At 35.1% G+C, this 26,426-nt stretch overlaps 1 pseudogene; it reads left to right on the top strand.

The window, feature by feature from the left end:
• The first annotated feature begins 843 nt into the window (after positions 1 to 843).
• On the top strand, positions 844 to 21,358 carry LOC120335361 (ATP-binding cassette sub-family C member 4-like; annotated as a pseudogene).
• Positions 21,359 to 26,426: the final 5,068 nt, after the last annotated feature.

Here is a 26,426-nt window from a genome sequence, read left to right as displayed (position 1 = left end):
TTTTGTATGTGGACGGCCGCATTATTTTGTCTCGACGGTCGCAGGTTGTGTGCACCGTTGGTCTTCTATACTCTATATCAGGGGTCACCAAACTACGGCCCGCGGGCCGGATCCGGCCCGCGGCGTCATTTTATCCGGCCCGCAATAACACGCAAAAATGGCGAAATTTTTTTCCAAGGGAAATTTTCCCGAGCCTCGTCTTTCTTGTTTATTTCGTAACATTGGCCAATCAGCAAGATGCAAAAAAGTGACGTAATAATAGGTCTTTTCGCATCCGCTCAGACACTTTTGTATGAATCAAACAAGTCAATCATCATTTGCCTCATGAGAAGCTGTAGTTTTAATGTTGTAGTAGTAATGAAAAATTAGTCTAGAAATAGCTGTGATAGGCCAAAATTCCATACCGGTACGCAACGCTTTCTGCGAAAGATGCACTCGTTCACTCGTGGCGCGTGCTTTCGACGAAACTGCTTACGTTTCTTGTGCTAAAAAGAACTTCGAATGTGCATTTTGCGCAAACAGTACTGTAATCCCTCGCGTACTGCTCCAATTTCACAACTCAGACTAACTTCTATACTTGGGTCACCATATTTGAAAAAGCAAAATTCCGGACGGTGCATAACTATTTTCATGACTTCGTAATAAAAATATGCGCGCGGTACGAAATAACAATGTTCTGTATTAGCAGTATGCATAGTAAGATTGCAGGTGCAGTAAAATTCTGGATTCCGGACATTTTCAAATTCTTCCCGGACACAAAATTTAACCCTAAATTCCGGGCATGTCCGGAATTTTCCGGACGGTATGGCAACCCTATTCTATACTGCATAAATGCAAATATCCATGTGGGTATGTTACAAAAAAAGTTTATCCGATTTATATAAAAACTGCGCCATTGGATAGATCTGAGTGAAAATAAGAAAACAATACCAAGTTTATAAAAAAAACGGTCAATAAATAACAGAGACAACGGTATTTTAGTACCACCCCAGGCCAATTTTTTTCATAAGGATTGTACTACTTTTTTGATAAAAACTGCAATAAATATAAAAAAGAACCCATATCAATCACTAATCTTTCGATCTGCGTCACATCTATGGAATATTGAGATTATTTCAGGATTTTATTCTGGCAACGGTCTTGACACCGCCGAAAGATCGTCGCAAATAAACGCTGGAGTTGTGCATGTTAGTTTGAGATTTGTGAATTTATTGTATTGTACTGACAAAAATATTTGTCCGGCCCGTTTCAACACAGTTTGAGTCATACCCGGCCCGCGGTCAAAATAGTTTGGTGACCCCTGCTCTATATTAAGTTCGTTTTGCAGACACTTCGCTTGAGTCAGAAATCATTGAATAATACAACGACAGGTAAAATAGTTAATCTCGGAGCCACTGATGTTCTTCGATTTGATAAGGTGAGTAAATGTCAAACGCTCATATAAAATATCTGATTTTTTCGAATACATATATTTTTCAAGCTTGTGACCCAATGAAAATTTTTCTTCTCGTTTTTCAGCACGTCAATGACGTTCAATAGAAATAAATAATAAAATAAACGTATGAAATGAGCCTTGTAACAGAGATGGCCAGTTAAGTTTCGGCCAACTGTGACCTTAAAAAAGCCGGTAAACGCAGCAAAATGAACTCCAATTCCGATTTCGAGATTTAGATTCAGAAAACTGGCTAACTTTAAAACTGTATTTTCCAACTCCATATTGGCAGTTGTTTTGCAAAAAAAACACTTGGGTATAAGTGTTATACAATCAAAATGGACGTTCATCTAAAAATGACACATATATATCAATTCATGGATAGCATTCTTTTTGCTAGTTGTAAAAAGGGTTTTGTACATATTACATGTGTATGCCTATTTATTTAGCTCCCTATGTCTTTGCATTATCTCTGGGTCGCACCGCTGCAATGTTTAATTGTTGGAATTATACTCTGGCAAGAAATTGGAATTGTTGCTTTATCTGGAATGGGAGTCTTGATTATAATAATGTTTTTGCAAACATTCTCCGGACGGCCATTCGGCAAATTCAGGTAACCATCTATCACCCAAAACATTTGAACACGTACCTCATTAAATATAACAGATTTTTTATCCTACTGCTTTTTCATTCACTTGTATTGGCGTGGCAGTTAACTCATGTTTGCGGTGTTTATTTTATACTAACTTCATACCCTGCGTTCAATATTTGTGTTGTTTTCAGATAAATGTCCCACTTTGCCCATACAATTTTCTAGTTGTACGTTGTATTCTAATTCTTCAATATTAACACTATTTTGTGAAATACAGAAGTATGGCAGCGGTTATTACAGATGAACGCATACGTCTAATGAACGAAGTAATAACTGGAATGAGAATTATAAAAATGTATGCTTGGGAAAAACCATTTGCAAAACTTGTTTCGAACACTAGGAGGTAATTTCATTTACATTGGTTCAATAAGGCTATATAATTTGATACGCAATATAACGGAGAAACTTTCTGTGTAGCAAACGATGTAGGGAACAAACACAATGAGATTCAAATATTCGTAACAGGGTGTCTCGAATTCTGCCTTGTGTGTATCGTATGTTCCATAAGTAACGTGCGTACCATTTGTACCGCAAATATCGAATGTTATGTGTATCGATAGTATCTTCTTGATTACCTGCACCATTTACATCTCAACTTGGTGTGGGTGTATGCGGGTTGTTGTTTTTTTGTTTTGTAAGTGGCAGAAAAGGGTACACAACTCAATCTATACGGCAGTTGCTATATGTTACGTAAATTAATTTTTTTTCTAGGAACTGTGCTACAGTTTTAATGGATATTATCCCATATGTGTACCAATTTTTTTTTTTTCCCGAACCAAATTTCAAACATAATATTCATGATGCAATTGTTCTGTAGGAAGGAAGTTCAAAAAATTATTCTATCGTCTTCAGTGAAAGCTTTTCATTTCTGCTTCTAGGTTTGCCAAGATAAAATACTGACTTTTGTTACGTTATTGGCATATGTTGCCTTGGGAGGTACAATAACAGCGTCGAAGGTATGTTATATGAACAACACTTTCATAACCTGTACTAATATTAATCAAATTTTTATTAAACATAAAATATTGCCTAATTATACTAATAACTAAATAGGTTCAATATCGGTATCAATTACAGTATAGTGTTACTACAATTATTACATTCTCTACTTTTCGAAGCTTTTGTGCAGTAATAATTAGGGCATGACGTCATAAAATCGAGTGAAGTGTTGAGTTTGCAAATCTGTGAATACAATTGTGAAATTCTCGGTTACTCGGTTGAAAAACTCGGTTACTCTCATCATACAACTCATTACTCGGCTCGGTATGATAATGGTTGTGGTATTGTTTTGCACAAGAAAACGATCAAATTAAAGTGAATTATTCATAATTAGTGCTTAACTCTCTATCAGGCGCAATAACATTCAAGTTTTTTATTATTCCTGAAGTATGCGTACCAAAATGGCGGACAACGGAACGTAGTATGTGTACCAGGTTAGGGTTAGGCCATAATTTTATTCCAATTTTCTTTATTTTATTTCTATTACGAGTTCGGGGACTAGCCACGTGACTCCCGTAATATTTGTACCCAAAATTATGTCCTAATCTGGTACACACACTACGTTCCGGTGTCCGCCATCTTGGTGCGCATACTTCAGCAGTAGCAATTTTTTGACATAAGATCGCATATTTATAGCAATATTATATGCGCGTCTTTTCGCAGAAGAGAACTCATTGCTTCCAAACTGTGGGTCGCGACCCCGGACGGGGTCGCGTGAAAATTTTCAAGGGTTGCATGCGCACACAAGTGAGTAGGTACACTTTAGGTTTTGATCAGTTGCGAAAGCGCTTTGTTAATTTGCGCACGTGTCCAAAATCTACGAGTCGGTCTTGTGTTTTGTCCAAAACGCCTCATATTGCGTATTTAGTTGTTTCATACATACTTTCGAAGCGTTCCGAGTTGTCAAACAAACAACCCCAACAAGTTCTAGCATAATAAAAAGCACCTGAAGGATGTGATTCCGAACACGTTATTCCTATACTACTTTTATGGGGGCTCCCGAAGTATGCGAACCAAGATGGCGGACATCGGAATGTAATATGTGTACTAGGTTAGGGTTAGGCCATAATTTTAGGTATAAATACTACGGGAGGTTCTTGGCTAGTCGTCGAACTGATAATAGGACTAAAATAAGGAAAATTACAATCTACCACATTTTATCAAGTCCGTCTGTGTTTCGCCAAAGAACCGTTATAATTCTGATCTAAGATATTTTTACATCGTGGTTTTCATACGATGCCTTGTGTTATGAAATCCTTCGAAGTTTTCCCGTTTTTCGGTGCATTGCCGGACTCGTTCGTATATTTTTGGGCCAATGTTCACCGTCAACTTCCATTTGCAATCGATATACAGGTACATTGTTCCCATTGAGGTAATTAAACTGATATACAGTACTATTTTTTAAAGTTTCTCAACGTTTCTAGTTGTGGGGTCGCGAGTATCTGTGGGTTTTGATTTTATGAAAATTGGGGTCGCGAAAAAAAAAAAGTTTAGGAACCACTGCGTCTAGCTGTGCTTTTAAAATTATTCAAATCATACACCTATTTTAGATATTCATAGTAATGGGACTCAGCTCATCTTTGAAACTTTCTACTACTTGTTTCGCGCTAGCAATTGAATATATGTCAACAACTAACGTATCAATGAAGATAATACAGGTATGTTTACATTAGGTCATGCGTCAATATCCTGGTAAAGAAAGGTCCGGTATGATCGTTTCTTTTTTTAATCATTTTCTTGTTATTTATATTTTATGTACGCATATATATGTACTCGTTATAATGATAATTATCAATACCATTATACCGTTATCCTTTTATCCATGACAAAAATATACCCATTATTGTTTTATCGTATATTATATGGTTAAAAATATTACCAGTGGTAATCGGTCGTGTCCCCTTTCAAATGATGTAAAGAGAAAATTATTGCCAAATTGCCATTATCATTTAAATTTCAAATCTTTGTGTCATTGATATCACATTCATTTGTTTAGTTCTTCAATATGGCAAATTTGCACAGACGCGGCGGTAAATATTCATCATTTGTGTCACGAGTATGTTGCTTGTTTGTTTGTACTCAATTCATTCGTTTTCTAAAAATAACCTATTTACACGGATATTAATTTATTATTGAAGTTTTGAATGGTGTCTTCATTTTACACGCTGTACTGTACTAACCATTATGAACTATAAATAAAGAATATTGCATGACTATCTAAATAAAACATGTCATTACATGTAACCGTCTTGTTTGGGCCTCGTATACATTCTTAGACAGAGCACATTACGCAGAGGTGTAGGGCTAATGGCATTTAAAAGATCGGCTTGGCTTAACTACGACATATGACTTTATAACGAAAGTGACCTTTACAATTATTTTAAGTTATATTAGTTTTTGAATTTGTTATTGTAAAGTATTAATTCCTATTGCACTGATCATTTGTTTCAGAAATGACATTGAACACTTTTGTCAGAAATATTTGCTGATGGAGGAATTTTCTGATATTGGAAATAATTTAAGATCAAACTCCGACCAAGAAGTTTACGTAGATCTTGAAAACTTCACTGCTAAATGGGAATTGGTAAGAAGACAAATAAGGGATTTATAGTAATCGCGCGAATGATTTGTTTTATATAGCGTTTTTGTGAATCCTCTCCTATGAGGCTCTGCGGAAAGTTTTCCACTGATACGTAACCATTTTTTCGTAAAACAAAATGCATGAATTTCGCTACAAAATAGATTGTGTTTTATTTTTAATTTAAATTTGTTTATATCAAAAGTTTATTAGGAAAGAAAAAGTGTTTGCGTTGAATCAGAAGTTTTGACTAGTTTAGTTATACTTGTTATAAGATATGAGAGTACTTATAATCGGGTATTGTGATAAATCATAATAATATTGAAGATAACTTTTAAATGAACCGGATTGCAAATTATATTCGGCAATGTTCACTTTGCTAAACCCATTCATATAAGCACAAAATGTTTAAATATTGTAATCAAAGTTTTCAAATTTTGATTTTTTTTGTGCAGAATGATGATGCTAATGAGAGATTCGATATTGCGTTGAATTGTGTAAATGTTCGAGTAGACGCAGGAAAGTTGGTCGCAGTTATTGGACCGGTCGGCTCAGGAAAGGTAACGAAACAAAAATTATTGTACTTTCCTTCTAGAACGAATAGTCAAAGTAGGAACACAAAGGGGGTATATCATTTTAATTTAACTTAATTTTAAATAAACGGGAATCGCAAGTCACTAACGAAGATGTTTGTATACGAGTTCGAGACCACATTTGACCACAAACAACTGATCAAAACTGCCAGGGAAGTCACACGACTGAATTTCCTTCAATAACAGTGAATTCTGTGCATAAACAAGAGTTTTGTTTCAGTCCTCGCTCTTGCGTGCAATACTCGGTGAATTACCTGCGGCTGAAGGGAAGACTACAGTTTATGGAAATGTTGTCTACTCCAATCAAGTTCCTTGGATTTTCTCCGGTACTGTACGAGAAAATATTTTACTTGGCGCGGAATTCGACGAAGTACGTTACCAGGAAGTAATCCACGCATGCTGACTAAATAAGGTACGAACGAATATCGCATAGTCTTACCGCATAACTCATTTGACAGTTGAAAACAAAATTCTGTCAGGTCACGCGAAGTTAAAATTTGTAATGAACAATGATGCTTCGATATTGTTACACTAATGACTAAATGAAGGAAACGACAATGACGAATAATAAGATTTTCCAGATTTTATTATTTTGATTATAATATATCAGCTTGAGTTATTGTTTTCTATTTTGAAAGATGAATTTCTATCCGTTTATGTTAGACTGACAATAATTCTGGTCTTTTTAAAAATGTTCAATCAAACACCGATCTCAGGATCTCAATCTGCTGATTGATGGAGACATGACACTCATAGGCGAGAGGGGTGTAACATTAAGCGGCGGTCAAAAAGCAAGAGTAAGCTTGGCTAGAGCTGCCTACGTAAGGAATGCAGATATATGTTGATTGGACGATCCACTGAATGCAGTAGATATCCCTGTGGCAAGTCATATATTCGAACACTGCATCTGTGGAATGATGAAAAAGAAGGTAGGAGTTGATTTTTAAGTATATTATTATTACAACCAATCACCACATCAGTTGTTAGATTTAAAGTAATTAATTTGATTTGCTGATTACGGTTCTGGTAAATATTTAATTTTCCATGAAGTATTCATACTTTTAGCTACATTACATACCATTGCTAACATTCAAACTTATATTATTCTTCTGTAGGCGCGAATACTCGTTACTCATCAACTGCAATTATTGAAAAGAGTGGATGAGATTCTCATTTTCAAGAGGTTTTATGTTTTCATAGCGTTCATTTTAACACAATATCCTATTATACACTTCCGGTTAAAAAAAACTGTTCTCATCGTCTTCCAGTGGAGACAATTATATTATAATCAGTGTGACATATAAAGCAATTCAATCATTTTTTTCTGTATCCATGTCCTATCATATTCTTGTCTAAATTGTATTCATCATTCAGGGAAGAGTATATGTTCGCGGAACTTATGCCGAACTTCAGGATAGTTCAGTTGATTTTGCTGTTTTGCTTAGGAAAAAAGAAGACAAAAACGAATCAATTTTGGGGGGTATAAGTTCTCATTCATTTGTATGATAAAAAATGTTTTTAATCCAATAAGAATAAAATATAACAAACATTTTCACTAGCAATGACAATATTTTTTATTTTGATTTACTTAAGCAAAACGACAAACAGTTACAGGATCCACTATTAGCTTGGTAGCAAACTCACATGACTCACCACAAACATCTATAGTTCCAGATCTATCAATCGAAGACAAGGAGAAAGAGGTTCATATCATCTAATACCATTTTATTTTTAAATTGCTGGTTGTTACGTTTAGCATCACCGCCTATAGTAACCAGTTCCCTCCTTTATAATCTGCTGAATAGAATATATAGATATATTTTTTTTTCAAATTTGTTTGTAATTCATGGTTTTTTGATGAAGAAATTCATATATTCTCTTTTATATATGAGTTGAGTAATGTTCTGTTAATCAAATTACCTTCTATGCAAAATGTTAAAGATCAAAATGTGAAACCTCAATTTAGGAAGAATCGAGAAAGATCAATGCAGAGGAAATAAGAGAACAAGGAAGTATTGGAGTAAAGTTTATCTCGAATATTTCAGAGTTGCGGCAAACGCATTCTTACTCGTTTTATTTTTTATTATTGTTATAGCGAGTCACGTGCTATACATAATGAACGACTGTCGGTTATTAAAATGGTGAGTCTACTTATTCCTCAGGGCAACATTTTGCTCCAGCTTGGTCAGTTGGAGTTGTAGGTAAATGACAATTATTTACCTAATGTATCGGTTAATGAGTTTGGCGTGACTATGTGTAATTTTCACATGCTACATATTTGTTTATTTCCTAGAACTCCTAGAATCTATTTAACAGCAAAACATTACCACTTGTGCATTTTATTTCTGGTGATAATATATCAACAGGACAACGTCATATCAAAAGTATCTCTCAAATTTGTCATCAACGATTACAGAATCTTGTTCTGGAACAGGACAAAATGAACTGTCTAAGGATTTTAATTCGACTACCTCGTTTACAAGTGTTCACAAAACAAGCACGTTTGATACTAGCTATTACATAAAGATATATGCAGGTAATCTAGAACAGGGGTGTCAAACTCGCGTCCCGAGAACTTCCAATAGGGCCCTTGAACGCTTAACAATAATTGTAATATTTTGTAAGTTTTTTTTTATCTAAATGTCATACATTTTTCAAACCTTTTGAAGTGAAATTGATTATTCACACAGAAAATTTACTTTTTTATCTAAATGTCATACATTTTTCAAACCTTTTGAAGTGAAACTGATTATTCACACAGAAAATTTACTGATAGTAGTTTTGGAATAAAATTTTGTTATCAATTTAACCCAATTAGGGATACACCTCAAGCTAACAAACGAATACTTGAATAAAACACTTCAGGGATTAAATGAAACGCAAAGTACATAAAGAAAAGGGCATTTTTGAAGACAAATGGAAGTTGCAATATTTTTGCATTCCTCAAAATTCTAAAGCACATTTAATTTAGTTTAGTTTAATTTGTCACATTTCCATCAGTACAATGAAAGAGAACAATATAAGTAGACATTATCAGAATAAGCTCAGCAGTCAATATGATAAATTTAAAGATAAACTTCGAACAGAAAATTTTATGTTCGGTTCGTATATTATTATAATTATACAACTGCCTATAGTTACTAAAAATCGATATCAATCATAACTCAAGCGGTCCTATGCCACGTAATGATAGGAAGTGTCGCGAAATTTCAGGTCCGAAAAGTCAGTCATTTGTTTGCCACTATACATGTAATGATAAACCTAATATTTTTGCATTACTGAAATTAATAGAACATTCTCAACGCTCCAGATTAACCGATGATTATGTGACTTCGTTAATTGGAGTTGGTACTGTAAAATCATTTTAGCCTGATTTTAGAAAGCAGGTGACACAAAAGTGATGCCAAACGTCAGGATATATATATGTGATAAAAAAAAACATTGAGTTTATTCTGTAGTATTTTTGTAAATTTCAGGTCTATATATTTAGATTACGGTTAGTCATTTTCAGTATGTATTATTCTTTACTTTACAAAACTTTTTGCAAAAATGTTTTGGATAGTTGTACATAAAAATTTATGATTTTTGGTAAAAAATACTGCAAATTGCAATTATAGTGAAATGCAAAAATTAAAATGTAAATTCATTGAAAATTTAAGAAGATTTTAAGAATTTAACAAAACTTCATTCAGCTGTTCAATTGCATCACAAATCAAAATATATGTCACAAATATACATTATGAAAATATATCAAAAACTGTTTGCGGCCCTTTCACAATTCCCAACATGCAATTCGGCCCTCGAAAACCCACGAGTTTGACACCCCTGATCTGGAACATCATTGTCGTGGGCATTTGCTTATCTTGATTGAGTAGGGAGATAAAGCGGAAACTGGTTGGAGAAAAATTCCAATATTTGTAAATAAATAACCAAACTAATGCAGGAGACACTATTTTTTAGTTCTTTCGGCGATGGTGTTTTTGATTGTGTTGCTTCGTGCAAATTTACATTTTTATATTTGCGTCACTTCCGGTATTCACATGCATAAGAAGATGTTTAAAGCAATCCTACGACCCCCGATCAGATTTTTTGATACCAATCCATTAGGTAAGCAGGCATTTTCCTATTTATTGCTTTTATTGGACACGATATGTGCATATGGATTGTTTTGGTATATTGTGTTATGTTTTCTATTATGAATTCTTTTACATGTTCTTGCTCTCGACTTGAAATTTTTCAGTCATTCAAAATTATATTTTTCGCTAGAAAGCTATTATCTCTTTTATTTAAAAAAAAATTCTTGGGCTTTAAGGGATTCGTTTTTTGTGTGCATTGACGTCATCGAAATTAAAAATTGCTCACGTTGTGGCGGTTCCGCGTTCGCGTGGGCTATCTGGTGGTCAGGCGGTACCGGTAGCTTACTGTGACAGATTGCATACCCGTACTACTTCGTTCTGGCTTCCGTGTCCATAATTTGGAAATCACTCTCATGTATTGAAGAGAATTGATTCTGCAAATTGTTAGTCAAATGTAATTTGCGCGGTATTTCACATAAAGTTACAATTTATAAATCTTTATTCTGTTGATAATTTAGGAAGAATCCTAAACAGATTTTCCAAAGACATGGGGCAGATAGACGAGCTTCTGCCTATCACATTCGTTGATTTTCTGTGGGTGAGAGGAAGAATATTGAATTTCAAATCGAATTTCCGTTCATGATTATTTTCTGATTTATTTTCATCCATAGCATTGACTGTTTGTGAGCCATCTCAACTTCAATTGGAACTTATTTAATAGCGTTTGCATTAACTATTTTTCATTTGTACTTGACTAAACTGATTAAATGTCTGTACAGAAAAAATTATTGATAAATAAATAATAATATTTCTCTTTGGAAATTTCGGAAATGCCATACTGACAATATAAGCAGTAATTTAAGAAGATACTGTTTCTTCTGTATAACAGGATAGCACCAATGGTAAACCTTTCTACAAGGAAAAATCGTCGAGTCATGATATGAATACTCATTATTTTGAAAATTGTAAATTCCTGTTACCCCTACCTGTCTTTTATCAATTTACAGATTCTTGGCGCGATCGCCAGCGTTGTAATTCTCACATCTGTTGTTAACTATTTTGTGATCCTTTTAAATATTGCATTTGTCATTTACTTTCTCTGGCTAAGAAGCTATTACTTGCATACTTCATGAGATATAAAAAGACTAGAAGGATCTTGTAAGGAAGCATTGAATAGTTCAAACAATTACCAAATTTTAAAAATCACACATTCACATTGTAACAGATAGGATTTGGAGGGAATTTTGAAAACTTATACAGACCTGCAAGCGGGCAACTAGTTGTTGAAATAACCTAGTTTTCCTAGTGATTGGGCACTCATGTTCAATTTTTCAAACGATGACATGGAAATCTACAAATAGAATCATTTAATATTTTGTCTAAAATAGTTCAATCAGCAATCAGCAGATTAGCAGCATTCTTATTTGTTTATTACATGTAATTTTACCCAGGCAGGAGTCCAGTCTTCAACTTGCTATCATCAACTTTACAAGGTTTACTCACTGTTCGTGCTTTCGGTGTTCAACAACAATTTGAAGATAAATTTCACGAATATCAAGATTTACATAGTGGTGTTTTTTATATTATAATCGTATCAATTATTACCGACATGTTATTCAATTATTTTTGAAGATTTGAAAGGCCTTATTTTACAGTAAATTAAAATTGAAGCTGTACAGGTTCAATTTTAACAGTGTATAATATTGCATAAGTGAAAAAAAATTATAAGAATATCAATTTTTATCAACTCTAGTTCATTCGAAACTACTCCACTCCAATTAGCTCTAAAACATGAACAAGAGAGCTATGCTCAAATATATGGACACTTAGAATAAAACGAAATATATTATCATCACTTCACCGAAAACCATATCGGTACCCAACGCCTTCGGTACGGTATCCTGCACGAATTTAAACAGTGAAACAGCTACATGGCTATGGTAACTGACTTACTAGTACATGGGTACAAATAACGGTACAGGGACTGTCATAGCTCTTCCATGTCCTGTAGTAATGATCTATTCTTCTCCATCCAATTTCAACGTGAATTGATACCAAGTGATCCGAGTCACTTCTCCAATACGGTACCAGGCCAAAATAAGAAAAAAATATCGATTCCCCGATAATCATATGCGGTACGGTAACTTACCAGTATCTAATATTCATTCGAGGAACGGTTCTTCTCTGTCATATAAGAACTCAATTTATTTCTTCTTATCAAATGAAAAAAAAGATAGGCTACAAAATTTATGTTGTTTACATCAGAACTGTAAGGAAAAGATGAGAGCGTAATTCACAGAGGTACCAGTGCGGTACCTTACCAGTACCTGTTGCTGTACTATAGGCCCGCTATTTGATCGTGGAACGGTTCTTCTCTGGCATATAAAGACTCAATTCAATTTGCTCTTATCAAAATTAACAAACACGGTAGGCTAGATTTGCTAGAAAACCTACATTTGACTTTACTGCAATAGTAAAATCGCGAAAGGAATAAGTCAATTTCACAGCGGTACGGTAACTGAGCAGTACCGTACCTGCAGGCTCGATCACGCAACCGCTTGAAATAAGTTTCAAAACAGTGTTCCCATGAGTAAATTTTAGAACAGCGAAATTTTGAAGGAAATATCAGATCTCATAGGATTCATAGGAAATTTAGGAATAAATAAAAGTAATAATCAAACTTTAACCACTGAAAATTTCGAAGCAATTGGTCCAGTATTCGAAGAGAAAATCGATTTTATCATGACGAAGAAGAATAATATTAACAACAACAACATAATATTGAAACGATCGTTATGTCCACTAAAGTGTTCAACAATACATTTAGGAGATTGAATTTATATATATATGATGATAAATGGATCAAAACATGTATTGAAAATCAGTTTTTATTCATGTAATACAAAATGTTACAAAAGGATCTTGCTGAATATATTTTCTTGATAAAATTTCACAATAAATTCGGTATCATCTTCCAGAGTTTCGCGAACAAAAGCTTCGAGCTGATTATCTCATTTTACTGTTAGAGCTTATATTAGTCAATGAGACTTGTCGTTGTAATACCAGCTGAATTTATCTTTTCTTCTTCCAGCGTCATGGTTTCTGTTTCTTGTTGGAACAAGATGGTTTGGATTACGACTCGATTTGATAACTGCTACGTTCATATCAGTCGTTACGTTTTTCACCGTGATTGGCGCTTCATTACTGAATCTTAATCCGGGTGAAATTGGATTAGTTTTAACTTACACGGCATCATTGCTTACTATATTCCAATGGGGAGTTCGTCAAAGTGCAGAAATTGAAAATTTAGTAAGTAGAAAAGCTTATTCAGAAATGTTCATAAAGAGTATACCCTTCTTTACACATTTCACATTCTTTCAAGCTTTCGATAATGTCGTAAGCACTTTTTTGGTTGGAAAATTTTATGTATACCTAATAGACCTTATTCATTAAAAACCCATTCTACGCTCAAAAAGAAAACTGATGTGAAAAAAAAAAATTTAGCATTAGCTCTTATGGGGAATGTGATCACCAGAGCAGAAATTTGCATTTTTTGTAATTTTCTAGATATCTTTCATTGTATACGTGAGCAGTTTTAAGGATAGAATATTTTTTACATCGTTTTTGCTATTTTTATCATGATAAACAGGGTCAAGATTTTTGATAATCGTTCATTGAAATTTTGATGAGCGCGCTGTTTCCGATGACGTCATTCTCACTAGACCACGAGATTCTGGCAACGCGCCGTGCTCTGTGGGACATGCGCTCCAACTGCTTGTGATAATTGAATACTGGAATACCGGTACCGGGACCACAACTGGCGTTCAACTAAAGACCTATTTTTTTCTTTATTGGATGTTATATATTTCATGAATTCCATGTGACTAGGTACATTTCTGGTACACCTTTCAAAATCCAATGGCCCAACTCAGTTCATATGTTGACACCATGTACCTATCCCAAAATCGGTGATGTTCAGAGATGGATTTAGACCATGAGAGGCCCCTTCATATTTTTGAGCTTAGAATTTCTCTCTTAACAACACCACATGTTATTGCTTAAAATTTAAAAATATGAGTGCATTAAACTTATCATTCTCCCCATTCATGGGTGTGAATTTTTAAGTAAAAGAATAAAAATTTACTTGAGGCAGTTTTGCTTTCAATTTCTTTGATCAAACAACCGCTACAGCCATACTCTAACACAGAAACTTCCAGCAGAATGTGCATAATAATAATTTTCCTTATTATGATGCAAACGACGCAATAATGGCTGTTTACAATGTGGTTGAAACCAGTTGTGTACAGAATTTTCTACTCTGAAACCTGGAAAAGCTTGATATATATATATATTTTCCGTAGAGTTTAAACTTGTCAAGTTTTCAAAAGAATTACAAACATCGAAACCGAATTTCGAGGCTCTAGGTTTCAGCCTGCCTAGCCTATTGGTAAATCTAGCCATGGTGATGGTCCCTATAGCAAATTTCTGACCCTAATCACTCAGCAGATTGAAATAAATGGTTTTCAGCATTTATTAGCAAAGATAGATATTTTAATTGAACATATAGTTCAACTTGAAGCCTGTATAATGATATTATAAATATATGTCCCATTATTACTGCATTGTGAGAAGGCTTTCCAAACTATCAAGTCTATAAGGTTTTAGCGTCTTCCAATGTCTCAGATGGAAACTTCAGTCTTCATTTCGCATATTCTTTTCAATAATGCCATTAGCATTTGAAGCTTGACTGATTCCAATGTACCTTTTACATTGTTGTACAATGTAATATTCTAAACGTGACTTCAAATTTTTTTCTCACTTCAATCATCACATGTTTGAATACCCGAGCTGACTTCTACTGATTTGTTATTAATTTACAATTTTTTTTTATAAATTAACTGTCGTACGTGTCCACTAAATGAAAATCTACAAAAAAAGCAGTGGTTTAATAATGGACTACATTTTTAACCGAATCCAAAAATATTTGTTATTAATTTACAATTTTTTTTATAAATTAACTGTCGTACTTGCTAAGTGTCCACTAGGTGAAAATCTACAAAAAAAAAGCAGTGGTTTAATAATGGACTACATTTTTAACCGAATCCAAAAATATTCCGTAACTTAGTCAACCCTTCCTCCAAGGAGTTTTTGTTAAATTGTTCAAACATCTTAATTAACTGTTAATCTTGATAGCGAACAAGGGGGGCAGGGGGGAGCTGACTGTGATGGTCGTATCGCTCCCCAGTCTATACCGAATAACTGTGTGTTTTGTATATAATTTTTATTGATTCAATGCTTGTATTCTGATTGACGAAATAAATCTCTCTCGTATTCAGTCATGTTTTTTAACCTAGTTAGGAGACTGGTATTGTACCATTATAGGTTGGAGATATTCATCTTTTTTGTATACCGGTACCGTACAACTTATCCTGCCTATTGGCAGGCTGGCCAACATTTTTGTTCGTAGGCCTATTTCAGTATTTACTAAATAATTTAGTTTTCACCTCTTGCAGCCTTGGTACGGCACCGGTAGTTTAAATAACACGTCAGCATGCCTTCAGTAAATGATTGCTAGCTGTACAGGTATAAATGCGTAAAACCAGTAAACAAACGTGATAGAAATGGTATGGGTTATAGATTGTCAATGTTAAACGCTTCCAGTACCGGTACCGTACCCAAAGCGACATTAGCGCCGCATTTGCAGCACATATCCCACAGAGCACGGCGCGTTGGCAGAATCTCATGGTCTAGTGCAGGGGTTCTCAAACTTTTTGTGTTGCGGAGCCCTTGAAAAAGTTGACTATTATTCACGGAGCCCCAAAATAAATGTTAAAATTGTTACTTTCCGATTAATATTCCTGAGCAAGTTAAAAGTACTTTACCTAATTTAAACGCTAAACGCTTTTTAATAGGGTTAATACAAGTCATAAATAAATCTAAATTTCAAAGATAAATTATATATACTAAAGCTGTAAATTTGACACTTGGCAAACATATTAATGAACTAAGGGCCGAATCTTGTCCCTTTTGACATTTTCGGAAGACCTAAAAGGTCGCTAATAACGTGCGCGATTGCATTTTGTTACAATTGCCGATTGTTTTCGTCAGCATGGCGTGTTTTTAAACCTTCAACATCTTTACGCCGGTGTTTATTCTCCCTAAATCGCAAATTTCCCTTGGCATATACATGTATTGTTCCACAATGACGACGATAATTGCTTTTTTGTTCTCGTGGGGAATTATGTGTTAAATGTGAAAAACATATTATGATCATCGGCGACTAAATGCTAAAAATAATACCTAATAAAGAGGTAAATCCGCAACTCAAATTTCTTGATTGGAAAGCTGCATTCTAAAATATCAAAACTAAAACTTAAAATGAAAGATCACACTATAAGTTTGTTTTCAGCAGATTTCAAAACGCTTTTTTAAACATTATTAATCATAAAATTTGGTCAAAGATAAATAAAGCACAACCGGTGTATAGCAAAACGATATAATTTGCCGACGTTTCGAATTTCTATTCAGAAAAACTTCATCAGGGCATGATATGAAGAGTACACTATCGTATATATATAGAGTAGAATTAAACGGCATGAAAAACTGAAAAAAAGGGACAATATGATAATAGATCCGAGTGAATAAGCGCAAGTTCAAACAATTACACGACTATCTAAACAATGATTTATATACATGCGGGAACAATGTAGTTTCTTTATCGTTCATTGAATGTTTCTCTTTGTTGATATGATAAGATTCGAGAAATAGTCTTTTTCTGTAGTGAATTTCATGTTCCAATATCCTGCTGTTATCCCAGTCAATGCTGTGATCAGTAGAAAGGGCATCATTCGAATTTCTTTTGTTTTACATCACGCTGATGTTCTTTATAAAAGGCTCAATGCTTCTTTGCAGCATCTTTCGAGTTATATCTATTGAATGCATTCTATATCTGTATAATACACTTGGAAGCATATTGTTAGAAAAAGAGATAAACATAGATTAAAAACCCGTTGACAGTTATCTCATTAGGGTGAATTTATTATAATCTTCTATTAAACCAATATAATAAAATTCAATTTAAACAATTATTCATTGCCTACAAATTTGACTTATCGTATGCATGAATTAGTGTTATTTTTTCGAATCTCTTACGAGTCGTATGGTACTCGTGTCTGCTGATCATTTCAAAGAACTCGGGCCATACTCAACATGACAAATTGATATATGTCGTTAGGGTAACCCATTTATTCTATTTTGCATTCCCTAGTTTGTTCTCAAAATAAATCTTTATTCTACTTGAATGTCATGCAAATGATATCAGTAGAAAGAGTTCAACAATATTATCGAATACCACCAGAAGCCACGTTGGAGAATCCTAATAAACAACCACCAAACAGCTGGCCAAGATGTGGCGCTATCATGTTTAAAAACGTTTCTTTTTCCTATTATGACGGTGGACCAGAGGTGCTAAGAAGTATTGATTTTGTAATACAATCACAAAAAAGGTAAGTTACCTTTAAAACGAAGTTTTAACCGAAGTTAGCGAATATTTTAAAATATTGATAGGACTGACGCAATGTTTATTCACCAATTTTATCCGTTATATTTTTTTTATCATATCCTAAGACTAATAAACTGTCGACCATGGAATATGGTAACACAGTATTTATTAATTCAACTTTTCTTCGTCTTTAATGAAACTTTGCTCAAAGTATAACGTTATAACAAGCCATTCCTGCAATGTAAATATTTGATACTTTTATTAATTCAAAAACTCTTTTCAGCCTATTGATGGTAATGTTAGATCACATCATTGTTCAAATGAAAGATATGCTTTTGATGTATATTGAGAAAATACTTTTTGGCACAGAAAACGAAGAAATGATAGAATCAAAACTCTCGACAGATAATCCAACTTGAATTAGTTGAACTGAGTTTAAAAACGTTTGTCGTAACTTAAAGAAGAAATGAATTTTAATGAAACAGAATTACCTAGGTTTTCTTCGTGACACTTTAAATGATTTGTGGAGATTGAATTTTAAAAAATCCTAAATAATATAAATATGAAAACATTTTACCTTAGATTGGAATTGTCGGACGAACGGGTGCCGGGAAAAGTTCTCTTATATCAGCACTTTTCAGACTGTCGGAACTAACAAGTGGTGAAATATTCATTGATGGAATTCCCATATCATCCTTAGGACTTCATGATCTACGCAAAGCATTATCTATAATTCCACAGGTCTGAGGTACTATTTATAGTATACAATATTATAAAGAATTCTGCCAAATTTCGTCATTTGAAAGTTGGCCTTCAATTCAAATTGATTCAAAAGTCAGCCACGGTTCCACCACTTTTCCGTAATTGGTCTTACAAACCGCGTGCTTTTTCAATGAACGTTAACTGTTGCTATATAAGAAGGCATACCCAAATGGAGTTGTTCACTCAGACTCAATTTCCTGAAATCGGAAACTTGCCTTAGAGTTTAGACGACACAAAACCATGCACAAATACAAAATGCTATAGAAACTACAAGAAAATAACCATGACACCTTGGCAAGAAATATTGACTGACGATAAATTTGAAGCAATTAAAGTCCTCTGACATTTACTGAGTAATTCTTTCATTTTATAGGATCCGATTCTTTTTAATGGAACAATGAGAAGAAACATTGATCCTTTCAACAATTATTCGGATGAAGATTTATGGAACGCATTGGAGCAGGTTTCATTAGTCCCATAAGTCACAATAGCCAACGGCATCTTTTTAAATTCACGTTAATACAGAACCTTTTAACATTAGGCTACTGCATGCGTACAAGTGCTTTTAAAGACGAAATTTTCGAAAACAAAGTAGCATTACGCTATGTGCACGGTTAGATAAACACAGTTGGTTTTACCCGAGCTATCATTGCAGAACTACCGACATACCTCCTTGGATGTGATTGGTCAGTGGCAGAAAGACTGCCGCGCATGAAAAACGTTTCGGAAAGTATAAAGATGACGTTTTCACCATATTGTACAAAGAACTACCAAACTAGACAGCGAACGTTAATGTATATACGCAAATAAAGATAGCCATCATTTGAATAATTCTAGTTTGCCTAAAAACGCCACTATTCTAAAATTAACAACCGCGAAGTACATAGAATATGATCGCTTAATCATCGAAACATAAGATATCATATTTTTCTTCGTTTTGTAAGGTTCAGTTGAAAGAGTTGGTGGAATCTTTTCCTATGAAACTGAACACAGAAATCGCTGAATCGGGATCTAATCTCAGTGTTGGACAAAGACAACTTGTTTGCCTTGCTCGAGCAGTTTTGAGGAAAAGTGAAATTCTTGTGATCGATGAAGCAACTGCAAATGTTGATATCAGGTATAAAAATGGAAAATTGATGGGTATTGGATTTTAGGGTATTGGATTGGATTGGATGAAGTTGTCACCGATACACCCAATATATAAATACGAAAGTATATAATGATATTTTAAAATTTAATTGGCATCCTAAAAACAACAGAAATATTGTAAAATCTCAAAAAATATAAGTAGTTTTCACCTGTGGTCCAGCATAGCCTTTGTAATAGTTTCAATCAGCTTATTATTACATTTTACAACGAAATCAGCTCTTTGATTTTACGGAATTATTCGCCTACAAAGTTAGTACATTCACTCCAAAAGAAATGACCCATCAAGATATACATTTCCGTTCACGCGAGTCCGTGTTGAAATAATTTTTCTATTTTAGTTGTGAACTCAGCTAAATAGTTGATATAATTGGCTTCATAGGATAAAATCGAACGATAACCGCAGCTTGCAAAAGCTTCGATTCAGAATATTCTAATTTTAAAAAGGCATTATTCGTATTGACCGATTCGTGCTAAATTAACCCACACTTCTTGTACGATTACAGTGTATCAGCGTTGAAAATTTAAATTCATTCATAAGTAGATATTTCCGCGTTTATCTTATAATTCTGCATAAAATAATCCCTCACATTTAATGTTACATAGTGAATTGAAAACACACTGGAAAAGGGAGCACTATCTGGGATGGCAGTTGACAGTAAAAATAAATTGTAATCAGTTTAAATTAATAACTAAATAAGTTCGGTTAACCAATTTACCGGTTAACTATTCTCAGCGATACGCATTACCGTGTTTTTCTTCGTCTTTTCATGCAACAGTCACAAAGTCATTAGTTGAAAAACAGCAAACATGACTCACTAATTTACCCTTGTTCTCTTTCTGAATCTTCGTTTTACTTTTAGGACAGATCGTCTGATTCAAAAGACGATACGACAAAAGTTAAAGCAATGCACTGTTATAACTATTGCTCACCGATTAAATACAATAATAGATTCAGACAAGATTTTGGTAATTTTTTTTTATTTGACGAAAATCGGGCGCCGATTTTACTAGTTTATAAGTTATTCAAAAATACTTGAAATTTGAGTGTCAGTTTTCATACAGTAAAAAAAAACTCATTTGTGAATACAATTTAATTGTCGATCTATAGGTGCTGGAGGAAGGACAAGTCAAGGAGTTCGACAAACCAAATGTTCTTTTGCAGAAAAAGGATGGCCTATTTGCTAGCATAGTGAAAAGCGCTGGTCTGTCTATAGCAAAATCAAATTTCGAATAGTACAGGCTACAAAAGTGGCAGCAATCAATGTATTTGTTCATGTTTTTAATTCTATTTTATTCTTTGCACATATAAATGCTTGATATGAATGATCTATATTGTGACGTGCATGAGCATGCTATCACATTTTCGAAATAAATCGTACTAAAACTCTTAGTCCGGCAGATAAGGGGACCTTTTTGGCCCAAGTTTGATTTCAGACATAAAGTTTTTTTTATTTGTGATTATTCATCTTGGGGTCATTGCCAATCATTTCTACATGGGTGTGGAGTTTGCAGCCTTGAGCAATTTTTTTTACGGCTTGATATTTGTATTAGTGTTTTTCGTCAAACCTGTGCATCATAATGACGCACAACCTGAACCATAACCTGTTACAATACTATGTTCAGGTTGTGCGCAATCATGGTGCACAAACTACGCAAGCATCAAATGTATTAGAAAATAAAATCAATAACTTTTAGGTATTTGTTGAGATATTTGTATTAGTGTTTTTCGTCAAACCTGTGCATCATAATGACGCACAACTTGAACCATAACCTGTTACAATACTTTGTTCAGGTTGTGCGCAATCTTGGTGCACAAACTACGGAAGCACCAAATTTACTAGGAAATAAAATCAATAACTTTTATGTATTTGTTGAACCCAGCTTTGGGTCGCGTTCCATATAGAGAGAAATACTGTTGAAACGTACGCGTAAAATAAAGAGTACTATTTCAAAATGCCCTCTATTGTTGCAATTAATAATACAAGCCTGCTAATGCAGTCGCCAGTGGTTCGAGTGGATATACACCCGGTGGAGAACAGTCGATTATTTGTTAGCGAGAATTGTTATGCAGCGGGATAATCACGACGACGCAGTGAAAGACAATGATATCACGAGAACAAGAATGGGAAAATTGCTACATTTTATAGTATTTCCCTGGGAAAGAATGTAGTTCATTCTTATGTTCCATGCCAATGCTTTTCAAACTACCAAAGACTCTCAACACTTTTGCTTCTTCTCTTCTATAAAAATACATTGTTAATATATATTCGCATTTCCATCTGTTTGTTCGTGCTCCCAGATAACCGAACAGCGGCCTCCAAGGAGGACGGGGTCCCCTTCAAAGAAACCCTGTCATAAACTAAAAGAGACCGTGCTTCTCTTTCCTGTTGTCATGCTGTCCCTGGAATTCAGCTACAACAAAAAATTCACGAAAACAGATTTTTAAATTTTATGATTTCATGAATATTCTCAACAATGAATGATACACGGGTGGTAAAACGCCAAGTTATTCCAACAACATGATCATGTTTTTCAATTTACAACCAATATTTTGTATGTAACTTTATTTAACAGAGCCCCAAGTGCTCTAACTACAAATATCAAAAATGTGAGGCTAAAAAAGCCACACTACAACATTGTCAATTGTGCTGTGTTTACGATAGATAACAGGTTTACCAAAAAGAATTACATGAAAAATGGTAAAATAAAGATCAGTTCGGCAATATCTACTTGGTGATATGCATCTGTTGATGATTTTATGTGTTTGTTTCGGAAGTTTAATAACAGAATTAATTGTGGTTGTTGGGGATGTTTTAAAAAAAGGTTGCATGGAAAAAAAGTTTTCACAAAATGTCAAGGTTTGATAGTAGTAGAAAAAATACTCACATGTTCATTTGATAACCACGCCACAGAACTTCTCCGATAAGTATACGCAGCAATTGCGAGAGGCAGGAATGCCAAGATGGGATTTCATTGCATTGCAAACCAATATTAGCAATTCTTATATATATATATTCGCACACCTATCTGAACAGCGTGGAAAAGATTATACCTATCTTTTACACACTTATCTACACACTTTAAGAACTATGTCAAATGAGCGTCATATTATCGAATATCAGTAAAGGAATAGTGCAATGGGAAAAGACATACCGGTATGAGGCGGAACTTTCAGTAGTATGCAATCAAATAATCTTATTGTAGAATATATATTTAAAAACATTTCGTCACGCCAACTGCAGTCCGAAACTTTATGTCTCTGGCTGAGCTCAGACACCAATTGGCACTCATGTAAACTGGTAAGACTGTAAGAGGCACGCGATGGAGCAGATACTAAGAGTATCCATCCCCCAGCTGTCATTTGAGTGGGTACTACTGTTTTTATTGCAGATGTTACTGATCTTTTCGTATTAAAGATTTACTGGCATCACCGATTTAAGGATGTTGTAAACCAACACGCAATGCAATATTACAAAACTTACTTTCAACACGCGGTTTAAATGAATGAAAAAGCTGAAACTAGTATTCTTTAGACCACCATACAATTCTATGGAATGAAATCATACACAAAAGCTCGTCAGAAACCTATAGCTCAATAATCAAGTGGTATTTGATGCATGTGCGCATAAATGTGCGCGTTACTACGTACAACCGAAGCACGCAGGAAAACGTGTGTGATGTACTAGCATTCAAAATGTTTGACTAAACTATGTTGGCATAACAGGTGCACATCTCGGTTTCGCATACGCATACCTTCTATCTCCACAAGGATATATTAATTTTGCCAAAGTTAATGCAGCACTGAAAGGTTCCGGTTCTTCCAAAAGAAAACACGTTACACATCGTTAGATACCAGTGGTTGGTTTTACATGGCCTTGTTCGGAGTGAAAGACGAGGTCAAATATTCCAATCCAATTCAACTAATAAAATATTTCCAAGTCCCTAAGCTTACTAGGAAAACGAAAAGCGCGCGGCAACGCAAATGTAGTTTGAAGAGCGCAATAGAAAGTGACTAGATGCTGTCGATGGATCTTGGCTTGTATTAGTGAAATAAACTACCATTTATTCTACTAAAATTGGATTTCTGACATTGTAAGGAGAATCAATGTTACCATGTATGCAAAACTAAACCGTGTAGGTATGAAATAATTGTTTTTACCAAAAAGGTGCTCCTGAAGTATTCGTACCAAGATGACGCACAACCTGAACATTGATTGGGGTTCAGGATGTGCGTCATCTTGGTACGAATACTTTAAATCCACAAAAAAATTGGTCAACATTATATACTCCACACCCACCTGGGTATCATTATATATGTCATCTACATTATATCTGAACAATAAAAAAACTTTATGTCCCAAAACAATGCTAAGGCCCGATTCTGCCGGACTATCTTGTGTATTCTCTTGCACAAACACAATTTCAGGCGCAGGCAAAATTAAATATATTTTTTTCATTTTCGTAAAAGTGTTTATGGGTTCTGTTTTTGTTTTGAGTTATAGTTTTGACTCTTTTTTTTGACCTCCTAAAATATACGCACCAAGATGGCGCACAACCTGAACTCAGGTTGTGTGCCAGGTTGGGGTTCAGGTTATGCGACATCTTGGTGATCATACTTCAGGAGCAGCTTTTTTTACTAAATAAGTCCTTGTTTTCACAGATCCTATTGCCTATTGACCCTAGGCACAAAGATTTCGATCTGACTGTATGCCAGAGTAGCGTGTCTTAATCGTATTCCTAGCGAGAGGGGTTAGCCAAAAATTCATGAATTTGAATAGTGGGGTGTGCTTCAGCTACCCACCAGATTGGTAGAGTTTGTAAGATGTTATGAGAGGTTTAGATGTACGGACTGCGTCATCCGTACCCTTATTAGTGCAGTCGTTCACAACTTTTTTGATGTAGCAGAACCCCAAAGAAACATTCTAGACCAGGGTGGTTCAAATCCAGGCCCGCGGGTCACATGTGGCTCGAGGCATCATTATCTGTGGCCCGCTCGCATTGGGAAAGTAAGCAAAAATCGACTTTAGTGTTGTATCGTCATAAAATTAACTTGAAAAATCTTTTGACATAATGTTACATCACTAATTTCATTGAATTGACTAATGTTACGGCTAGCTGAGGCAACCAGCAAAGTTGAATCATGTTCTTCGCAGTTTCAATTGTTATCTGTCTTTCTATCTTTTTGGTCGGGATTATATGGTAACATTTTTGGCATCGTAGAGAACTTAAAATTGAATGCGGATTCTATTAGCCTAGTTTGGCTATACCTGATAACAAAATTTTAGTCTCAACCGCCCAAAACCAATTTCATCCCATAACTTGCGTCGCTCTACACGGCCCTTGTCCGTTTGTGGGGAGGTTGTTGCTCACCGAAGGGTGGATTCAAACAACGAACCGCAGACCTGATTCCAGATATAGTATGAATTTGAGAGCTGATTCTACTGTGTCCGAATCCGGACCATTCGGGTATTCGATTCGGACCGCGCCTAATTCTTAATTCTGGATCATTAGCCCCACTTTTGAAATTTCATTTTCTAAAATCACATTTATAGATTTTAATATATATGAGAAGAACTATAACGCCATAAGAAACAATCTTGATTATCTAATAATCGGTGCTCCCGAAGTATGCGAACCAAGATGGCGGACATCGGAACGTAACATGGGTAACATGGGTTTTTTTGGTATAATAAAAAATATTCGAAAAATACCTCAATATCGGTTGCACAGACTGTCTACACTAGCCATATTCTCCCGACATGGTTCATTTTTCGCTCGCAAAGCCTTCGCCGAACGTCGACGGGGCGACGCCGATTTTGCCCCGGTTGCTCATTGTATATCGTATTCTCTCTTTTATCTTCCACTCGCCGCGTTTGTCTCGTTTGTTTTCTGTTTCTTTTACTAAATCATCGGGGCCGATCGGGGCTAGCCCCGAAATTATGACGACACAATGCCTACGTTTCTTACAACAACGTGTTGACATATTCACGCATTCCTTCTCGTTCGTTGGTTGCTTGAAGAGTTGATAGTTTCCTCGCCTTCGTTTTTGTCGCTTGTTTCGCTATTTGAATCAGTTAGAGACCTTTCGTCCATTTGCTTTCGATTTTCCACATTCCTTTTGAGCTCCTCACTTCTTTCCGGCTTCGCATTTCTTAGCCTTAGACCTCATAATGAATAAGGTTGATGCACTACTTCGCACTCCGTTTTCGCAGCTGCCGCTGGAACAAAAATTAGAGGTACAACGTCTTGGGCCTTATCAACCAAAAAATTGTTCACTGGAACAATCCCATGACGGAGGAAAGCGTCGGCGTACATTCTGCGCGGAAACTTGGTATAAAAAACACGAATGGTTGTGTTACAGCGAGGACAAAAATGCACTTTTTTGTTTTTATTGCCTACTTTTTGCTACCGCCCGTGACTCACGTTGGTGTAAATTAAGCATCTTTCCGAGCGTGCCAGGGATCATCAATCTTCTATGGAGCATCTGGACAATGCAGTAAAATACCGAACATTCGGAAATGTTAATATTGCAGCACAGTTGGATGAAGGACGCGCGGTTTCTATTCGTCGGCACAACCAAAACGTCGAGAAAAACCGCCATGTTCTCGGTCGATTGATAGATGTTTTGAAGTTCATTGGTTGTCACGAGCTGTCCCTCCGTGGGCACGATGAACGGGCTGGCTC

The sequence above is a fragment of the Styela clava genome, chromosome 2 (assembly GCF_964204865.1).
Source record: "Styela clava chromosome 2, kaStyClav1.hap1.2, whole genome shotgun sequence".
Lineage (NCBI taxonomy): Eukaryota > Metazoa > Chordata > Ascidiacea > Stolidobranchia > Styelidae > Styela > Styela clava.
This window is presented reverse-complemented; position numbering and strand designations above follow the sequence as displayed.